This window comes from Lissotriton helveticus, chromosome 1_1 (genome assembly GCF_964261635.1).
Source record: "Lissotriton helveticus chromosome 1_1, aLisHel1.1, whole genome shotgun sequence".
Taxonomy (NCBI): domain Eukaryota; kingdom Metazoa; phylum Chordata; class Amphibia; order Caudata; family Salamandridae; genus Lissotriton; species Lissotriton helveticus.
Window position 1 is genome coordinate 1,351,596,835 of NC_136057.1, and position 18,814 is coordinate 1,351,615,648.

At 47.3% G+C, this 18,814-nt stretch overlaps 1 protein-coding gene and 1 pseudogene across 2 annotated transcripts in view; both read left to right on the forward strand.

The window, feature by feature from the left end:
* The window catches only part of MEI1 (meiotic double-stranded break formation protein 1), a 3,250,839-nt gene that overhangs the window by 704,262 nt on the left and 2,527,763 nt on the right, over positions 1 to 18,814 (forward strand). The window lies entirely within an intron of this gene.
* Positions 930 to 1,846, forward strand: LOC144803605 (ubiquitin carboxyl-terminal hydrolase 22-A pseudogene; annotated as a pseudogene).

The following is an 18,814-nucleotide window of genomic DNA, read 5'->3' on the forward strand; positions in this document are numbered from 1 at the left end:
TCTATTCTCCAGAAAGGAGCTGAACCAGGATAGCACTGTCCCCTCGAATCCCGGTGCCGCCCCTGGCTGGCATTTTTCTTTTGGCAACCCTACTTTATATTTCTTTTCATGAAATGGATGCTCACACTACCGCACAGAAATAGGCAGGGTGGGGGCTCAGGGGTTACTGGAACCAGAAGAAAAACTAACCTCGGAAACCAGTTTACAAATGTTTGTAGGTGTGCTGCTTGGAGAGTGTGGCTGATGCAGCAGTGGGGAGTGTAGCCTGGACCCCTCCCTCTGCCCACCAATTAATTAGAGAGTCCTTGCGAGCTGCGCGGGCACCCGGTCTTTAGGCGACTGCTTGGTGTGTCCTCTGGTCTGTAAAGGAGGATGAGCTGCCGTTCCATGAGCTGCACGGTGCTGCTGGCGAGTGGGGCCGGGCCGCTGAGGTGAAGAGAAGCGGTGGTATACGAGAGAGGCTGGCTCTCCCACTGAGAGACTTTGCCATCACAGGCGCCCCTACCCGTCTTCTCCCTTCATCTACCCTTCCTTCTCATGTACCTATCCCACCCAATACTCCTACTCCAGAGGCACATTAACGTCACAATTAGAATGGTGCTTTTTAGTTCAGAGATTGCTTCATATGCTCGCATCCCACCCTCTCCATAAGAAACCAACACGGCTGCTACCCTCTTGTATGTTCCATTTCAAATCCCTTCCCTCTTGATACCGCAACATACAAGACTGATTCCTCTCAGATATACCTTCACTTGAAGCCTGCACCCAACCAGACCACAAAGCCCAAATTGCAGGACTGCACTTCCTATTCCAAGCACAGGACCACCCCCTTTCCCCTGTAGCTACTGTGTAGTCACTGCCAGCCCCCACCCCATCCTCCATCCGTGACTGTGTTGTTACTCTCTACCAGGCTCCCCCCCCAGTGCCACATGTGCCTTTTGCCATGTGTCCTGGCCAGCTGCTCCCATGTGAACAGCTTTAAGGTGGAGAATTGGAAGCAGAACCTGCGCGTTATCTTCCAGTGCAGTGCTTCGTGTGGAGCGGCACCCAAGACCAGGAAACACAAGGCTAAGTCTTGCATTTGTCACATGTGTGGTGCCCACTAGAACAGACTTCCCTCTTCCACTACTGTGTCTTTTTAGGCTTTTTTACAAAGAAACATATCCACGAGCACGCAAAAGTAAAGCGACATAATTTAGCCATAGACCTTTTATATGGGGGTATATACTGCTTTATGTGTCAAGATTACATTTAATATGGAACAAATTGCCAGAGAAGAACTACGGAAAGCCTGGAAACTACAAGCTTTCACCCCAACAATGGTTTCTCCTTACCAGTATACATTGACAGGAGTTGGAGAAAAATATTCAACGTGGGAGCAAACAAAACGAGAATTAGAATTGCTGCAATATAATCCCAAGAGAAGAAAAATAACCACTAGCTGCACCATAGGTCTACGAGGGCTGATCAACCTTGGAAATACGTGTTTTTTTTAACTGTATCGTTCAAGCACTTACCCACACTCCACTACTGCAAGACTTTTTCCTTTTAGACCGGCACAAATGTGAAATGCAAAGCCCAGGCTCATGTATGGTTTGTGAAATGTCTACCCTCTTTCAGGAGTTTTACTCTGGGCACCAATCTCCTCACACTCCCCATAGGTTATTGGATCTGGTGTGGACGCATGCACGGCATTTAGCAGGGTACGAGCAACAGGATGCACACAAATTCCTCAACGCTTCATTAGATGTGCTTGCTACACAGACACTGCAAAGGTAATTGTTGCGCTGAAGCTGAACACCTCAGTGATGGCACAGCTGCAGGTCAGATAGTGTGCCTTTGTTAAAGTAATCATGTTAATTGCAGCGCGTGATGGGGGCTGCAATTAACACGATTACCTTCACAAAAGGCACACAATTTGACTGTTTTTCACGCCGCATGCATTTTAAAAGCGGCGGCGCGAAGGTCCTCAGATGCCTGCGCAGGGTCTACATTTTTAAATGCTCGCTACAGGAGGCATAGGTGTGCGCGTGCCTAGGCGCGCGGCTTAGAGGGAGCAGTGATTGCCAGTCTTAACGAATTCAAGACCTGGATCAACAATCTAAATCCCCACCTCCATTTCACCATGACTATGCACAGAGAAAAAATCTCCTCCCTGGACGTCACCTTAACAGCAGCAGGAGGTACCCCTGTCAGCTCCCTTTACGCAAAGCCCACTGACAAAAATAGCCTGTTAAGATTTGACAGTGCACACCCACAATCCCTTAGGGAAAATCTGCTGGTAGGTCAATTCTTGAGGGTGAGTAGAAATTGCTCTGATCTTCAAACTTACAGGAAAGAAGCTGAGATTCTCACCACAAAATTGAAACAAAAGAAGTATCCTACAAAAATCACAGAGAGAGCAAACATGAGAGCACGCAATACCCCCAGAGAGGCCCTACTAGAAACTCACATAAGAACACAACCAGATCAATTAATATGCGTTACCACGTACAACTCCTCATCAAATGACGTGAAAAAATAATCAACGAATAGTGGCCCAGATTAACATCTAATAAACTTCCCTATGAGAAACCTATGTTTTCTTTTAAGAAAAATACAAGCCTGAGAGATGCACTTGTGTGCACTGACACACTGACACCCATAACCACGAGTCAGTTGACACTATGGAACACTCCACCAGTCATGGGACATTACCCCTGCGGGTCTTGTGTAGCATGCCCCTTCACAGAACACACTAAAAGCTTGGATCTGGGCCTCACTTCCCATGGGAACAAAGATCACACACAAACTGTAATTCTGAATCAGTGGTCTATCTGATCAAATGCCCATGCAATCTATCATATATAGGCATGGCTAGCCGTAAGGTGAAAGTCAGCATTAGTGAACACAGGAGCACGATATGTCGTGCAGTAACAGCGACAAAACTTACAGCGCATTACAAAGAAAAACAACATAAAGACACAGAGATTAGGTGGACAATTATAGAGAAAGTTAAAAGCACTGATAATCTGCACTGCAGACTCCTAGAACAGGAACAGCAGTGGGTGTATTGGTTAAAAACACACAAAAGGGGGCTGAATGACTGCATACCATGGAGTCTACTGAACAGATGAATTATTCAGGTACTCCACTGTCTAACAACAAGAGACCCTCTATCCCGAGAACCACTTCGGTTGTTATAATGCACCATCTCAATGTATATATTATGATTATCAGGCACACAGCCGAATACCAGTACCGGCACCGCTTTTTGAGTAAACACGCGATCTGTAGCACACACATCATCTGTGCATTCCAAATGCGCTGTAGTATAATATTGGACAAATTAGGCCCAAGACAAATATACATATGTCACACATACTAACTGGGTTCGTACCCACGGTTAAAATCCGACGCCTGAGCAGATTTAACCTTAATAATCAGTGTCGGAGTACCGCGTAACAGAGGCTTCACCTTCAGTAATCCTTAACATCGATCACTTACTCAACCTCTTTCTCCCCCATGGGACACACTATAGGGTTTGACTACAGAGCTACCCCAACAGGCCGAGCGGTCCCCTGAGACACGGTTACTATCCGCAATTTGGGTAAGCAAATATGTATATGTTCTTACGAGTGTAATGAGTACTTTTACATTAGCAGTCGCACCTTTGTAATTTTTAACCTCACAATGAATAATGGCAGATTTGTTGACAGAGATTGATATACGGTTTTCTACACTTTGTAATGCGCACACTCTGGCATGCAGTAGTGTCAGTATGCGAGCAAAATCGCAACCAAACAATAATCTGCTACGTAGCAATATTATGTACAGATAAAAATGTGAGTGGCACATGTTTGGGCAAGATTGAACACATCTATTTGCATAGTCACATGGCATTTGTTGGTTTGGTCTCCATCCAACGCACGTATATGGAAAACAGCATCAAGGAAATGCCACAATATGCTCATACAATGTTGTTTGTTGTTTTTCTTTGTTCTCTTCACAGATGGAGAACCATGCATGCCAGATGTATTATCTGTTACACACATAAGGATCAGCTACTCTGCCCTTTACTTACTGACAGGATAGGGAATCCCCTCATTGTCCCCCAGAGTGGATGACCATTGCCCTGAAGAAAGTCCAGGACCTTTAAGGCCGCATATGGACTAAAACATGTTGGCACCAGGGTCATAGGACCATAATACTCCCATTGACCCGTTTTTTAAGATTTTTAATAACCCTGACATACCCAAGCATAAAGGAAAACTGGGGATCTGTCCGAGGTTTTTTATCTTTAATTCCCCCCTGGTCTTCAACTATTCCAAAGAGCTCCCAACACTGTGGTTGAGCCCACCCCAACTTGTAGGCGTCGGGGTGACCCGATGATGAAGCATGACACCACTAGGGTGTGTGAGGGTAACTAAACAAAAAGGAATTGCTTCCTTGCTCACCCTTAGTGAAGTTATACACCAATCATCATACTTCATACTTCGCCCCTACCCATTTAAGTGTGATTTTGATTGACCACTGTGTGGTTTTTGGAGTATTTTTCGTGGTTTAACAATTTGATGTGGGAGGATTTTACTCCAACCTATGATCCTCTCAACCCTCTAGGCACTGGAAAAAGGTCTTTCCACAGCCTTCTTGTGTACACATAGCTGCGACAATAGCCTTCTGTCACACAAAAGCAGGAAGACCTCTGAAATTAAATGAAATGTGGAAATTATTCAAGCGCACAGCTACTCAAACTAGAGTGTCCTGGCGCCTTTGACAACAGTGGGAAGGAGTGAGAGAGACCCGATTAAAGACTGAAGAGCCACGTTTTCAAGTTCTTCCTGAAGGACAGAAGATTTGTATTTTATCTCAAGGCTTCAGGGAGGCTGTTCCACAGATTAGCACCCAGATAGCCGAAGGATCTGCCTCCTGTGCGAGCCAGGCGTATCTTGGGGATGCAGGCCAGGTTGGCATTTGAAGGTCGTAGAGGCCTCGAGGGAAAGTAATGAGAGACTCTTTTAGTTAAATAGCCTGCACCTACTTTATGGAATGCCTTGAAGAAGATGGTAAGGGCTTTGAAATCAATCCGTGCTTTTATGGGGAGCCAGTGAAGGGATGCAAAAATCGTAGTCATCCTGGCTCATGGATTATGTTTGGTAATTGCTCTGGCTGCCGCGTTCTGAATCACCTGCAATTGCTGGATCAGCAATTTAGGGAGGCCCAGATACAGGCAATTGACATAATCAAGTTTTGTGGTTATCAGTGCCTGCACCACGATCTTCCTGCTCTCCATTGGGAGAAGTGGCAGGAATTTTTTGAGCATGTGAAGTATACCAAAACAGGTACCAGTAAGATTCTGGATCTGAGACTGCATAGAAAGTGCTTTATCTATAATGACTCCCTGATTTTTTGCTTTCTCCATTTCAGCAGAGGGTCTATTTTGGGATAACTGGGCAACCAAAGAAAACCACCTCAGTTTTATCTGGGTTGCACTTTAGCTGATTAATCTTCAGCCAGTTAAATACTTTTGTTAAGCAAGTCCTAATCTTGGCCGCTTCGAAGTCTGACCCATTGTCACAGGTAAAAATCAGCTGAGTGTCATCAGCATAAGAGATTATCGTGACACCCTCTTCCTCTACCATAGATGCCAAGGGGGATAGGTAGATATTAAAAAGGGTGGGGCTAAGGATGGAACCCTGGAGGACACCCACATCCAAGGATGATATCGGTTATGAGAACGGAGGGAGCCAGATGGTCTGAGATGCCTCTCCCAGGAAGGAGGACAGACATGATAGGGCCATTCCACGTAGGCCAATGTCCTTGAGCCTATTTAGGAGCCTAACATGAGGGACAGTGTCAAAGATTGAGAATAACCAGAACGGCCTTGCCTCCTTGATCCAAGAAGTCCCTGATGGACTCCGTCACCTCTAGTAAAGCTGATTCAGCACTAAAATTGGCTCTGAAGATGGACTGGGATTCGTGGAGAAGATTGCCATCTTCGATGTGTCTTTGTAGGGCCTTATTAACATGCTTCTCTAATGCTTTAGAGAAGGCTGGAAGCAGGGTATTGGCCTATAATTGGCCGGATCCATCCGATTGCCAGATTAAGCCCAATTCACAAGGAGCATGGCCCCCTCATCAGCCCTCTGTACATTAGTGCCACTGGTAGAAATTTGCCGACAAGCACCACAGCGAAGCAGACACACCTTCACCAGATACTATTGCCTGAAAGCAGATGCAGGAGTGGGGCAGGCTGTTCATCTTTTCAAATAAGGTGAGCCTGTCTATCCCACCATTCTCACTTAATGTATATAAAGAACTGAAATGTTAACACTGCTTACTATTCTGATTTAAGCATGTGAATCTATGAAAGATCCAATGCTGAAGAAAAAACCTAATTACCAATAACTGTGGTTCTCCAGCTTTAGTATAAGTGGCAGTTTTCCCCTTAGGGCTCCAGGGATACCCCCCGGTATACCAAGAGTGAATAATATTCTTTTATTCACTCTTGATATAAAAAGTAAATGCCGTCCAGCAGCTACCTCAGACAGCTCTGCTTGGAAGAATGTGATGTCTGGCGCAGGCGCACTATGACCTAAGGCTCCTGTATCAGCCATCAGAGATTATTCAGTTCTGGTGAAACCGCCAGCCCTGGCTTCGGCTCCCTGGCACGCCTCATTGCCTCCCAATCTGTGAAGTTATAAAGCGATAAAGTTAGCCTCTGGAGTTGCAGGTTTAAGCCCAGCCGCGCCCCTGGCTACATGTCAGACAGCCTGTCACGCCACCCTTTCCCCACTCGTCACATAGTTGGAAAAGGGTGGGGTGAATGAGCAGAGACTAAAACCTCGAATGTGTGGCTGCGCAGGTTTGAGGTTTTAGTTTTAAGTGTCAGAAGTTGAAAGAAGCAGCAGGTGTCAAAACGGGACCTGCACAGGCAGCAAGGTTAGTAAACATGCCTTTAAAGACTGATTATGTGTGTGAGAGAGTGTATATCTGAAAGAAACAGGTTAGTGTTAGATTTCTTACCTTAGAATATCCGGAAAGTTTTGCGTAGCAGTACCCCTGCGCATCGGTAGGCATTGTCTGCAGCTCCGTGCCCGTCGTCGGCGTCGTGGTCGCCGGGATGACGTCGTCGGAGTACTTAGACGCCGCCCTTGCACGCTGACGTCAGGTCTTCTTTTTTCCGCACCAGCAAGCGCAGATCCGGGAAGAGCAGTACTCCTTAGTCACTTTTTGACTAACTTTTTTCGATCTATTTTGGATCTTCTCGAGTCGTTTATCGACTCCGTTGCCGGTAGGGATGCCCGGGTTCAAGCCCTGTGACGACTGTAGCCGACTGATGTCGGTTACCGACCCCCACCGTCGGTGCCTTTATTGCCTCGGGCCGACCATGGTGACAAGTCGTGCCCGACTGCCGGGCCTTGGCGTCGAAAGCTAGGCGGGAGCGGTCCATTAAGTGACTCGAGATCGGGCAGTCGGCCCCGCGCCGCTCGAGGTCCCGGTCCAGGAGGAGGCCGAGGGACCAGTCACGGGGCCACAGTCATCACAGCTCGGCGAGTCAACACCACTCATGGGGTTCAAAGTCCTCAGGTAAGTTGAGGCACAAGAAGTCGAAGAAGCGACATCGCTTTTCTGACTCCCCCCGACGCTCGCGCGACATGGCTGGGGGTTCGGGTGACACCGCCCACGTGGCTCCGCCGGAGCTGCAAGCGCCGCGTCCAGCTACACACCCGCCGGTCCCTGGGCTGAACGCGACGCCGGAGGAGTTCAGCGCCTTCCTCATGGCCATGAGGTCGCGCTTCCTTCCGTTGGGTCCCGTCGAGGTGCCTTCGGGCCCCGCATACCCGTCTGGGAGCCCAAGCGGGCCGGCGGCTTTGGCCCCGGTGCCGTTGGGTGCTTCGGCCCCGGCGTCGGCGGTGACTTTGGTCCCGGGGCCGCTGGGCTCCTCAGGATCCAGGCCTTACGACCCCTCTGCCGGAGTCGTCACCAAGGGTGTCGCCCCCAGCGCCGTCCTCGGGCGTCGTCGTCCCCGATCCCCACCCTCGTCCGGATCCGGCATCGGACCGGCTCCGCCCGGCGCTGTCTTCGATGCCAATAGGTGAGCCCTTCACCGACGATCCGGCTCCATCATTTCTTCCTGACCTTCAGGAGATGGAGGACGAGGGAAATTGGGAGGGGTCTGAGGACCCTCTGGCACTGCAGTGCCAGTTGAGTCAGGACTGGATGGACGAACTTGGGGAGGCCAGTGGTCTGGACACTTTGCCTGACACTGGCTTTGTCTCCCCTCCAACCGTGGTTACGGAGGAGGGGGCTGCGTACAGCGTGGTGTTGACTCGGGCAGCCAAGGCCTTGGCTCTTGAGCTCCTAGTCGCTGCCGTGAGGACTAACCTCCTCACTGAGGTACTCAAACCGCAGGCAAGCTCCTCGGACCTCGGAGCCGCTCCAGCCGTTCAACGAGGCCCTCACTGACGTTCTGTTGCGCACCTGGTCCAAGCCCTCCACAGTCCTCCCTGTGGATCGGAACGTGGCCCGACGCCACCGCCTGTCTCCGGGCAACCCCAGTTTCCTGTCCGTTCATCCCACCTCTGAGAGCCTGGTGATCCAGGCCTCAACTTCCCAGACCGCATTCCCGACGCCCCTCCGGATCGGGAATCCAAAAGGTACGACCAGTTCGGTAAGAAGCTGTTCTCCTCACTGAGTTTAGGGTTGCGGTCGGTCAACACCGCCTGCCTTTTGGGCCGTTACTCTCACTCTTTGTGGGATACGTTTGCGGAAGTGCTGCCGCAGCAAAGCTAACCCAGGTTCTCGCGGAGGGAAGGGACGCAGCATGATATTCCATTCGGTGTGGGCTGGATACCATGGACTCGCTTGGCAGGGGGATTGCAACGACGGTGGCGGTTCGCCGCCACGCCTGGCTGAGGTCTGCCAACTTTTCGGGCGATGTCCAAGCATCCCTTATGGACATGCCCTTTGATGGCCATCGCCTTTTTGGTGACAAGTCGGACAGCGTGCTCGAACGTTTTAAGGGCTCCAGGGCTATGGCCAAGTCCTTGGGCCTCGGCCAACGCCAGCAGACTTCCGCCTTTCGTCCCTTTCGTGGCCAAGGAAGGGGCGCCCCCTCATGTCCAGCTAGCCACAGGCCGCAGAACCCACCTCAACGCGGTTGCGGACGTGGTAACCGCCATGGCTGTGCCGGGGGACACAGGCAAGGCCAGTCCACACCCGCCCCCGCAGCATCTGCCTCAAAATCCTTCTAGTCTGAGTTTTCAGGCCCATTCAATGCCAGTGGGGGGCAGGGTACCCATCACCTCCTCCCCTGGTGCTCCATCACATTGGACAGGTGGGTGCTGCAAATCGTCCGAAGGCTCTACTCCCTCCCCTTCGAGGCGACCCCTCCAGCCATGCAATCGCAGTACCACCGCATGTCGGGGTATCACTTGCAGCTTCTGCAGGAGGAAGTTACGGCCCTCTTGGCCAAGGGGGCCGTCAAGCGCATTCCTGGGCCAGAAGTAGGACGTGGTTGCTATTCCCACTACTTTCTGGTACCCAAGAAGGGCAAAGGGGGCCTACGCCCTATCTTGGATTTGGTGTACAGTCATAATATCGAGTCAATTATTTCGACTGGACAGAATATCGAGTAAAAAATATAGAATGGACATAATATCGACTAGACATAATATAGACAACAAAAATATCGACTAGAGAAAATTAATATCGAATAGAATGGACATAATATCGAATCAAAAATATAGAATGGACATAATATCGACTAGACATAATATAGACAACAAAAATATCGAATTTAAGGTAAGTTAATAATAATTTTTATTTTTTGTGTAATATAAGTCTGTAGCGGGTTGTGGGTTTATAGGGGAATAGGGTGGGAAGTAATTTAATTCTAATTAATTAAATATGTTAATTTATTTATTGATATATATTTAGAATTAATTGTTAATTAATTATTAATTGGTAATTAATTAAAATATAATTGGTAATTAATTATAATTGATTAATTGATAAATATTTTAATTTTAGTAATTTATTTTCTGTAGCGGGTTGTGGGTTTATAGGGGAATAGGGTGGGAAGTAATTTAATTATAATTAATTAAATATGTTAATTTATTTATTGATAATAATTTAGAATTAATTGTTAATTAATTATTAATTGGTAATTAATTAAAATATAATTGGTAATTAATTATAATTGATTAATTGATAAATATTTTAATTTTAGTAATTTATTTTCTGTAGCGGGTTGTGGGTTTATAGGGGAATAGGGTGGGAAGTAATTTAATTATAATTAATTAAATATGTTAATTTATTTATTGATATTTTTAAAAAATTAATTGTTAATTAATTATTAATTGGTAATTAATTAAAATATTATTGGTAATTAATTATAATTGATTAATTGATAAATATTTTAATTTTAGGGTTCAGGGTCAGTTGTCAGTTTTTGGGTAAAGGGGTATTTTTAGGGTTCAGGGTCAGTTTTCAGTTTTTGGGTAAAGGGGTATTTTTAGGGTTCAGGGTCAGTTTTCAGTTTTTGGGGTAAAGGGGTATTTTTAGGGTTCAGGGTCAGTTTTCAGTTTGTAGGTAAAGGGGTATTTTTAGGGTTCAGGGTCAGTTTTCAGTTTTTGGGTAAAGGGGTATTTTTAGGGTTCAGGGTCAGTTTTCAGTTTTTGGGTAAAGGGGTATTTTTAGGGTTCAGGGTCAGTTTTCAGTTTTTGGGTAAAGGGGTATTTTTAGGGTTCAGGGTCAGTTTTCAGTTTTTGGGGTAAAGGGGTATTTTTAGGGTTCAGGGTCAGTTTTCAGTTTGTAGGTAAAGGGGTATTTTTAGGGTTCAGGGTCAGTTTTCAGTTTTTGGGTAAAGGGGTATTTTTAGGGTTCAGGGTCAGTTTTCAGTTTTTGGGGTAAAGGGGTATTTTTAGGGTTCAGGGTCAGTTTTCAGTTTGTAGGTAAAGGGGTATTTTTAGGGTTCAGGGTCAGTTTTCAGTTTTTGGGTAAAGGGGTATTTTTAGGGTTCAGGGTCAGTTTTCAGTTTTTGGGGTAAAGGGGTATTTTTAGGGTTCAGGGTCAGTTTTCAGTTTGTAGGTAAAGGGGTATTTTTAGGGTTCAGGGTCAGTTTTCAGTTTTTGGGTAAAGGGGTATTTTTAGGGTTCAGGGTCAGTTTTCAGTTTTCGGGTAAAGGGGTATTTTTAGGGTTCAGGGTCAGTTTTCAGTTTATGGGTAAAGGGGTATTTTTAGGGTTCAGGGTCAGTTTTGGGTTTTTGGGGTACAGGGGTACTTTGTAAAAATAAGGTAAAATTACATTTAAATTACATTTATTTAATAAAATTAAATTATATTAAATTATATTATAATATTTTTTATTAATTTATATTCCAAAAATTATTATATACTTACCAATACTTATGTTGTAATGGTATGCGTTGTAAAGGTATATGCGTTGTAAAATCTTGCGTTGTAAATGTATGCGTTGTAAAAAGTTTTTGCGTTGTAAAAGTTTTGTTGTAATGGTAGGCGTTGTAAAAGTATGCGTTGTAACGTCATACATCCCTGGAGTGGGAATAGTAATTTTAACCTCTACGCTATCCAGCGCTTTCCCTACTGTTGCACCCACTGGAGTGGGAGTAGTAAATTTTACCTCTACGCTATCCAACACTTTTGCTAATGTTGAACTCACTATAGTTGTAACAATAAATTTTAAACATTTTCTAAAATGTTATATATGTTTAATAATATGTTTAAAAATATATATATATATATATATATATATATATATATATATATATATATATATATATATATATATATATATATATATGTGTGTGTGTGTAATTTTTGGTGATATAATTTTTTTAATTATATAAATTATTTATTAAAATTATATTTTTTTAATAATTATTTCTAAGTTTATATTAAATATATTTATTACTATATTAGTTTTAACTTACTTTTAAGACATTTTAAAAAATCGATATTTTGACAGTCTATATTTTTGTAAGTCGATATTTTGGAGTCGATATTTTGGTACTTACCTGTTTGAAGATAGGGAGTCGATATTTTGTCAATCGATATTTTTGACTCGATATTTGTGTATCTCGATATTTGTGTCGTCGATATTATGTCAGTGATCCCTTGGATTTAAGGAGCGTCAACGGCTTCCTCTGGAAGGAGAAGTTCAAGATGCTGACTTTGGCTCAGGTCCTAGCTGCCCTTGACCCAGAAGACTGGATGGTAGCGTTGGAATTGCAGGACGTGTATTTCCACATCCACGTCCTGCCGGCCCACCAGCGATACCTGCGGTTCACGGTAGGGCACGAGCCCTTTCAGTTTACCGTGCTCCCCTTCGGCCTTACCAGCGCCCCGCAGGTGTTCACGAAAGTGATGGCGGTGGTCGCAGCTCATCTGCGCAGATTAGGGGTTTCAGTCTTCCCCTATCTTGATGATTGTTTGTTGAAGGCGGGCTCGCCCCAAACAGTCATCTCCCACCTCCAGACTACGGCCGACCTCCTGCACTCGCTGGTGCACCACGCCCGGTGGCGGATGCGGGCTCTGCAGTGGGACCTGAACTTTCAGTGGGCACAGCATCAGGGCAACCTGTCCGACTACGTCTGGATCTCGGAGGGCACTGCGAGACAGTTGCAGTGGTGGCTCACGAACCGCGATTGGGGCAGCGGCAGATCTCTCTCCCTTCCCCACTCGGAGCACGTAGTGGTGGCAGATGCATCCCTCCTGGGTTGGGGGGCCACATGGGAGAGAGGGAGATCAGAGGCCTCTGGTCTCCGGCGGAGTCCCGGCTCCACATCAACCTTCTGGAGCTGCGGGCGATCCGGCTTGCACTGAAAGCATTCTTTTCCTCTGTCCGGGGAAGTGTAGTGCAGGTGTTCACAGACAACACCACCGCCATGTGGTACTGCAACAAATAGGGCGGGTGGGGTCGTGGACCCTTTGTCTGGAGGCTCTGCGCCTCTGGACATCGCTGGAACACCAGGGCGTCACCCTGGTGGTTCAACACCTGGCAGGTCTATTTGCCACTGAAGAGAACGTGCAATGTCATCAGTTCTGCGTGTTGGAATTTCGAAGGCGGCACTCACTCGGAGACGCTTTTCATCGCGAGTGGAGCTGCGGTCTGTTGTACGCCTTTCCGCCTTTACCACTTCTGCCCAGAGTGCTGAAGAAGATCAGGCGCGACCGGGCCCAAGTCATCCTTGTGTCTCCTGACTGGGCACGAAGGTACTGGTATCCTGAGCTACTCAGCATGTCAGTCGATCCTCCGTTCGTCTGCCTCTTCAGGAGGACCTTCTGTCGCAGCAGCAGGGGATGGTCCTCCACCCGGCCCAAGTCATCCTTGTGGCTCCGGACTGGGCACGAACATACTGGTATCCCAAGCTACTCAGCATGCCAGTCGATCCCCCGATTCGTCTGCCTCTTCAGGAGGACCTTCTATCGCAGCAGCAGGGGACAGTCCTCCGCCCGAACCTGTCCAGCCTCCACCTCCATGTGTGGAGATTGAGCGGCGGCAGTTGAGGCCATTTGACTTGCCTCCTAAAGTATGTGATGTGATTCTGGCAGCCAGGCGTCCCTTAACAAAATCGGTATACGCCTGCAGGTGGAACAAATTTGTGGCATGGTGCACAGCAAAGGCTGTAGATCCTCTCTCTGCCCCCCTTTCAGAGGTTCTTCTCTTCCTTCTTTCTCTTGCCCAGCAGGACTCTGCTCTGGGCACTCTTAAGGGCTACCTCTCTGCCATTTCTGCCTTCTTGAGGCTTCCTGATCAGCCTTCTCTTTTCAAGTCCCCTATTGTTAATAGGTTCTTGAAGGGCATCACCCACATGTTCCCTCCTGTTCCTTTAGTGATGACTCAGTGGGACTTGAACCTTGTTCTTACATTTCTGATGTGAGCTCGTTTCGAGCCACTTCACAATTGCCCTCTTCATCTTCTTACTCTTAAGACTGCATTCCTGGTTGCATTCACCTCTGCCAGGAGAGTGAGTGAGCTCCAGGCTCTTTCTTCTAAGCCCCCTTTTCTTTCTGTCCATCCGGACAAAGTTGTTTTAAAAACTCGTCCTTCTTTCCTGCCCAAAGTAGTTACGACCTTTCACATCGGGCAGTCCATCACCTTGCCCACCTTCTATCCGCCCCCGTACCTTCTAAGGAGGAAGAGAAGCTCCACCGTCTGCACCCAAAACGTGCGATCTCCTTCTACCTAGATCGCACACGCCAGTTCTGGGTGGACGACCAGCTCTTTGTTGGTTACGTAGGCACGAAGAAGGGGCGGGCAGGGCACAAACGGACCATCTCTCGATGGGTTGTGTTGTGCATCAAGGTCTGTTACTCCTTGGCTAGGAAAGAGTCTCCGGTTGGGCTGAGGGCCCATTCCACTAGGGCCACGGCGGCTACTACTGCCCTGGGTCGGTGAGTCCCCTTGCAGGACATCTGTCAGGCAGCTACATGGGCCTCGCTGCACACGTTTGCTAGACACTACTGCCTGGACAGCCAAGTCCGGAGAGATGGCTTCTTTGGCCGTTCTGTCCTCCAGGACTTTCTGGTGTAATCATGGTCCGCAGACCCACCACCGGGGTTGGTATTGCTGGGGTATCTATTCTAAGGTAAGGAATCTAACACTAACCTGTTTCTTTTAGATGCACAAGTTACCTACCTTCGGTAACGATATATCTATAAGAAACAGTAGTTAGTGTTAGATTCCTTACCGCCCCACCTATCCTCCCCATTCTGCGGATCGATATCTAGGGTTAAGGTATTTCCCTTTGAGGGCCCTAGTTTTGTGGCACCAGTGTCAGTCTCTGGCATGGCTCTGCGTTCCTGGCGCGGAAAGCTATGTACAAGAACTGACGTCAGTGTGCGAGGGCAGCGTCTAAGTTCTCCGACGACGTCATCCCGGTGACCACGACGCCGACGACGGATGCGGAGCTGCAGACGACGCCTACCGACGCACAGGGGTACTGCTACGCAAAACTTTCCGGATCCAGTCTGACGCCTGGGAATATTCTAAGGTAAGGAATCTAACACTAACTACTGTTTTTTACAGATATATTTTTACCGAAGGTAAGTAACTTGCGCGTCTGTGAGCTAGTGTGTATATGTGAGTGTCTGTGTGTACGTGTGAGTTAAAGTGATAATGTCAATGTAGAAGTGAGTCAAAGAAAGAAAATTAGTGAGTTTTGGTCAGAATGAGGGATTCTGAGTGAGTATGAATGAGTCAGAGTGATATTCAGTGAATCAGAATGAGTATGAGTGAGTGAATCAGTGAGAATGAGAGAGACAGAGCGAGAATGACTGAGGCTAACTGTGAATGAGTAGGACTGATTCCCAGTGAGATTGAATGAGTCCGAATGAGTATGAGTGAGTCACAGTGAGATTGAATCAGAATGATGAGTAGGACTTAGTGTATCAAGGAGGATGAGTGAGTTATGGGGAGACTCAGGGAAATTAGGTGAGAATGAGTGAGACTGCGAAAATGAGTGAGTCAGAGTGAAACTGACTGAGTCTAAGTGTCTATGTGTGAGTAAAGATGAGAGTGTTGTGAGAAGTTGGCCTGGTATATGATGTTCACTATTCTAGTGAGCACCTTGCACCAGTCCAAACAACGCTTATGGTGATGGTTGTAAAGTCAACCTTATAGACCAGCTATCCTAGTGGTAGCATGGACAAAGCAGGCTTGGGCATGTGAAGCCAGCTGTTTTACCATATGCAAACCTTTTAATATCAAATGAAAGGACACCACACAGGTTATATATTCAAAATATATATATGTATTTATTTCTGAACAACCCCTTGAACTCTTTATGAGCACAGGAGCACAAGCGCATAACAAGGAACTTAATATAACATACAAAAGTTGCACAAATATGGATAGGCCCTGGTGGCCCGTAAAACCATATACTAAAATAGTGGTATAAGAACCACGTCACGAACAATGGTAAGGCCTAGGGCCTTGGGAATCGCTGAGGCTACACTGGCCTAACAGCAGTTAGGGAGCAGGAGGCCCACAGGATGCGGTGCAGTGTCTAAATGCACACGCGTGCACACATAGAAGTCAATGGGTGCGTAAAGATCGAAAGTTAGAGATTTAGGAGTCTTCCGACTGGACTAGAACGTAACCACTTGAAACTAGGACACTAGGGATGTAAACCGCTACAGGAGCACCACAGTACTCGCGTTATCTCACCCACAGGAAGCGGGTGCATAGGTGTCAAAGTGCGTCGGGTTTGGTCGTGGAGTTCGATGGAGCCTTGGAGAAAAGATGCTGCAGGCGACCAGGAGAGAAGAGTCCGGTTGGATCCAAGGGTGGATCGAGGATGAAGAGTACCTGAAAGCAGAGGGGACAGAGTCTGGGTCACTAGCCAGTGACCAGGATGGAACCAGGCGATGTCGGGATGCGATCAGGTGCTGTCGTGAAGTTTGTCTCCGCTGCCACGTGGACCAGGAGGTGTCGACGACGACCAGGTGCTGGACACGAACTGTCCCACGAAGGCTCTCGCTGTCGGCGGTGTCGGTTCTCGATTCGGAGTCAACAGGCCTTGGCAAATGCAACCCACGCAGGAATCGAAGATGGTTTCTGGATCAGACCAGCAAGGTCTGATGGGCTGCTCCTTTTCAGGGGAGCAAGGGCCAGTCTAGAGCAACCAGACCAGCGTTGGAAAATCAAAGGTTCGTCGTCACAGAGGCCACTAGCCAACGGGCAAGTGACCGGACAGACGCGTCGAGCAGGAAAATGCGAAAGGGCCCCAAGCAGCACTCGGTGAGTGTGGAGAGGTGATCTTTGGTGCAAAAGATGCTCGGGGCTGGGGCTTCTCAATCCCTAATGCCTCAGGAGCTGCACGGAAAGCACTTCGCTGGCTTTCCAAGATGGCCGGTCCCACGTCTCTCGTCGCCTCCACGGGTCTCAGCTTTGCTGGGGCTGTGGATCGGGCTGTTGGATGTCTGGAAGTCCGGTTCTTGTCAGGCTTTGTCGTTCGAGCTCCGGCGGGAGCAACAACAAAGCAAACAGTTGAGCGCTTGATGGTGCCTGCTTGCACAGGGTGGTCACTCCATGACCACAAGGAAGATTCTTCAGTCTTCTACGTCGAGTAGGATGTCGAAGGGTCCAGAGTTTCGTATCAGAGTTTCAGTCAGGATTATCTAAAGTCTTGGGACTCAGCTCCTACCTATATACCAAATCTAGGGGCTGGATTACCTGCTAGGTCCCTCCTATGGGTGGGACCCAGGAAGGGGGTGGTTACACCCCTTTCCCTTTGTCCAGTTTCGCACCAGATCTGGGGCTGGAGTGCCCCAGCACCGGTTTGAACTGGCCTATGCATGGGACACCTTGTGTGCCCCAGGCAGTGTCTAGTTTCATTCAGCCCTCCCTGCCCCAATCCACTATCTCCTGTCTGGGGTGGTGCTAGCACCTCCCTGTGACAGGAAACCTATTGTCCAGGCTTCCCCTGCCGGAGTTTCGTCCAGCAGCAGGAGGCCAGACTTGTGTCTGTGGCAGCAGCATCCATTTTGTTATGCTGAGGCTCTGGTTAACTTTAACCGGGATTAATGGAAGGAACATGTCTTCTCCCTCTAGAAGGATGGAATGCTACCCCCGTCACCAGAATTGGCGAGGGGGTAGTATTCCAAAGCGTATGACACCTTACACGACATGTTTTAATAAAGCCAAACCAAAGATAGCATCTGACCGCGAGGTACATAATGCACTTAAGAGTATATGGTATGGCAATATCCCAGAACAGCTATAAGGACATGGATCCGAAAGCTGTAGACAGGCTCAGCTCATGCTAGAGCACCATCTCACATAAAACCAAGCACTCTGCCTTCAGGATTGTTAAGGCCTGCCATAGGAGTGACTTATAGGTGTATATGTGTCCAGATATAAGGTTAGACATAGGTATACTATATCTAAGCAAGGGGTGATTACACGACCTTGCCCCAGCTGAGTGATCAGCCAGTTGTGTCAGTTTGGATGGCCAGCCAGGGGTGGCAAAAGATATTTTGCAGCCCCTGGTAGGCCTTGGATGCACCTATGCCCTGGGTACCTATAGTACACTATACAGGGGCTTATAAGGTGACCCAATATACAATTAGGTATGTACCTAAGGTAAATGGAGTCCATTTTATAGAGAGAGCAGATAGCCTGGGGCCCTGATTAGCAGGATCCCAGGCCAACTAAGTTGAAAACCAGCTAAACACAACCAGCTAAACACAAGGCAAAACATCTTGGGTAACCATAGTCAGGTATCCACCTTCCTACAAGTGTCTGTGAAGGAGTGGTCAAATTGAGGAAAATGAGTAATAATAGGAGTGTGTACAAGTGTGAATGAAAGAGTGAGTGAGGAAGCTGGCTCTATAGTGTACTAAAATGAAGTACACCGTGCAGAGGGTCCAGTGAGTCCCTTATTGGTTTACAGAGGCAAAAGAAGATAATACTAACACTCTATTTTGTGGTTGTGTGGGGGCTTATCAGAGGGTAGGGCTAAGCATTTGTTGTAATCACAGAGGTAATAAATGTAACACACACTCAAGAATAAACCCAAGATCAATTAGCAAAAATAATATACATTTTAATATAATTTTTCAGAAAAAGAACCTTGCTCTACAGTAAGTGCTTTTAAAGTTATGAATTTTTAGAGTTCGCAAAATCAATCACATTTGTGCACAATTACGTCCTTGAAATCAATGGGGAAAAAGACAATTATGCATATAAAATCATACAATCAACTTTCAATGTTCACCTCTCAGTTTCAGTTGTTAGCGAGGCCAGTTCCAATGTTCCGCCAGCGTATTCTCAGGAGAGGACCTGATTATGCCGGGAGCAGGGTGC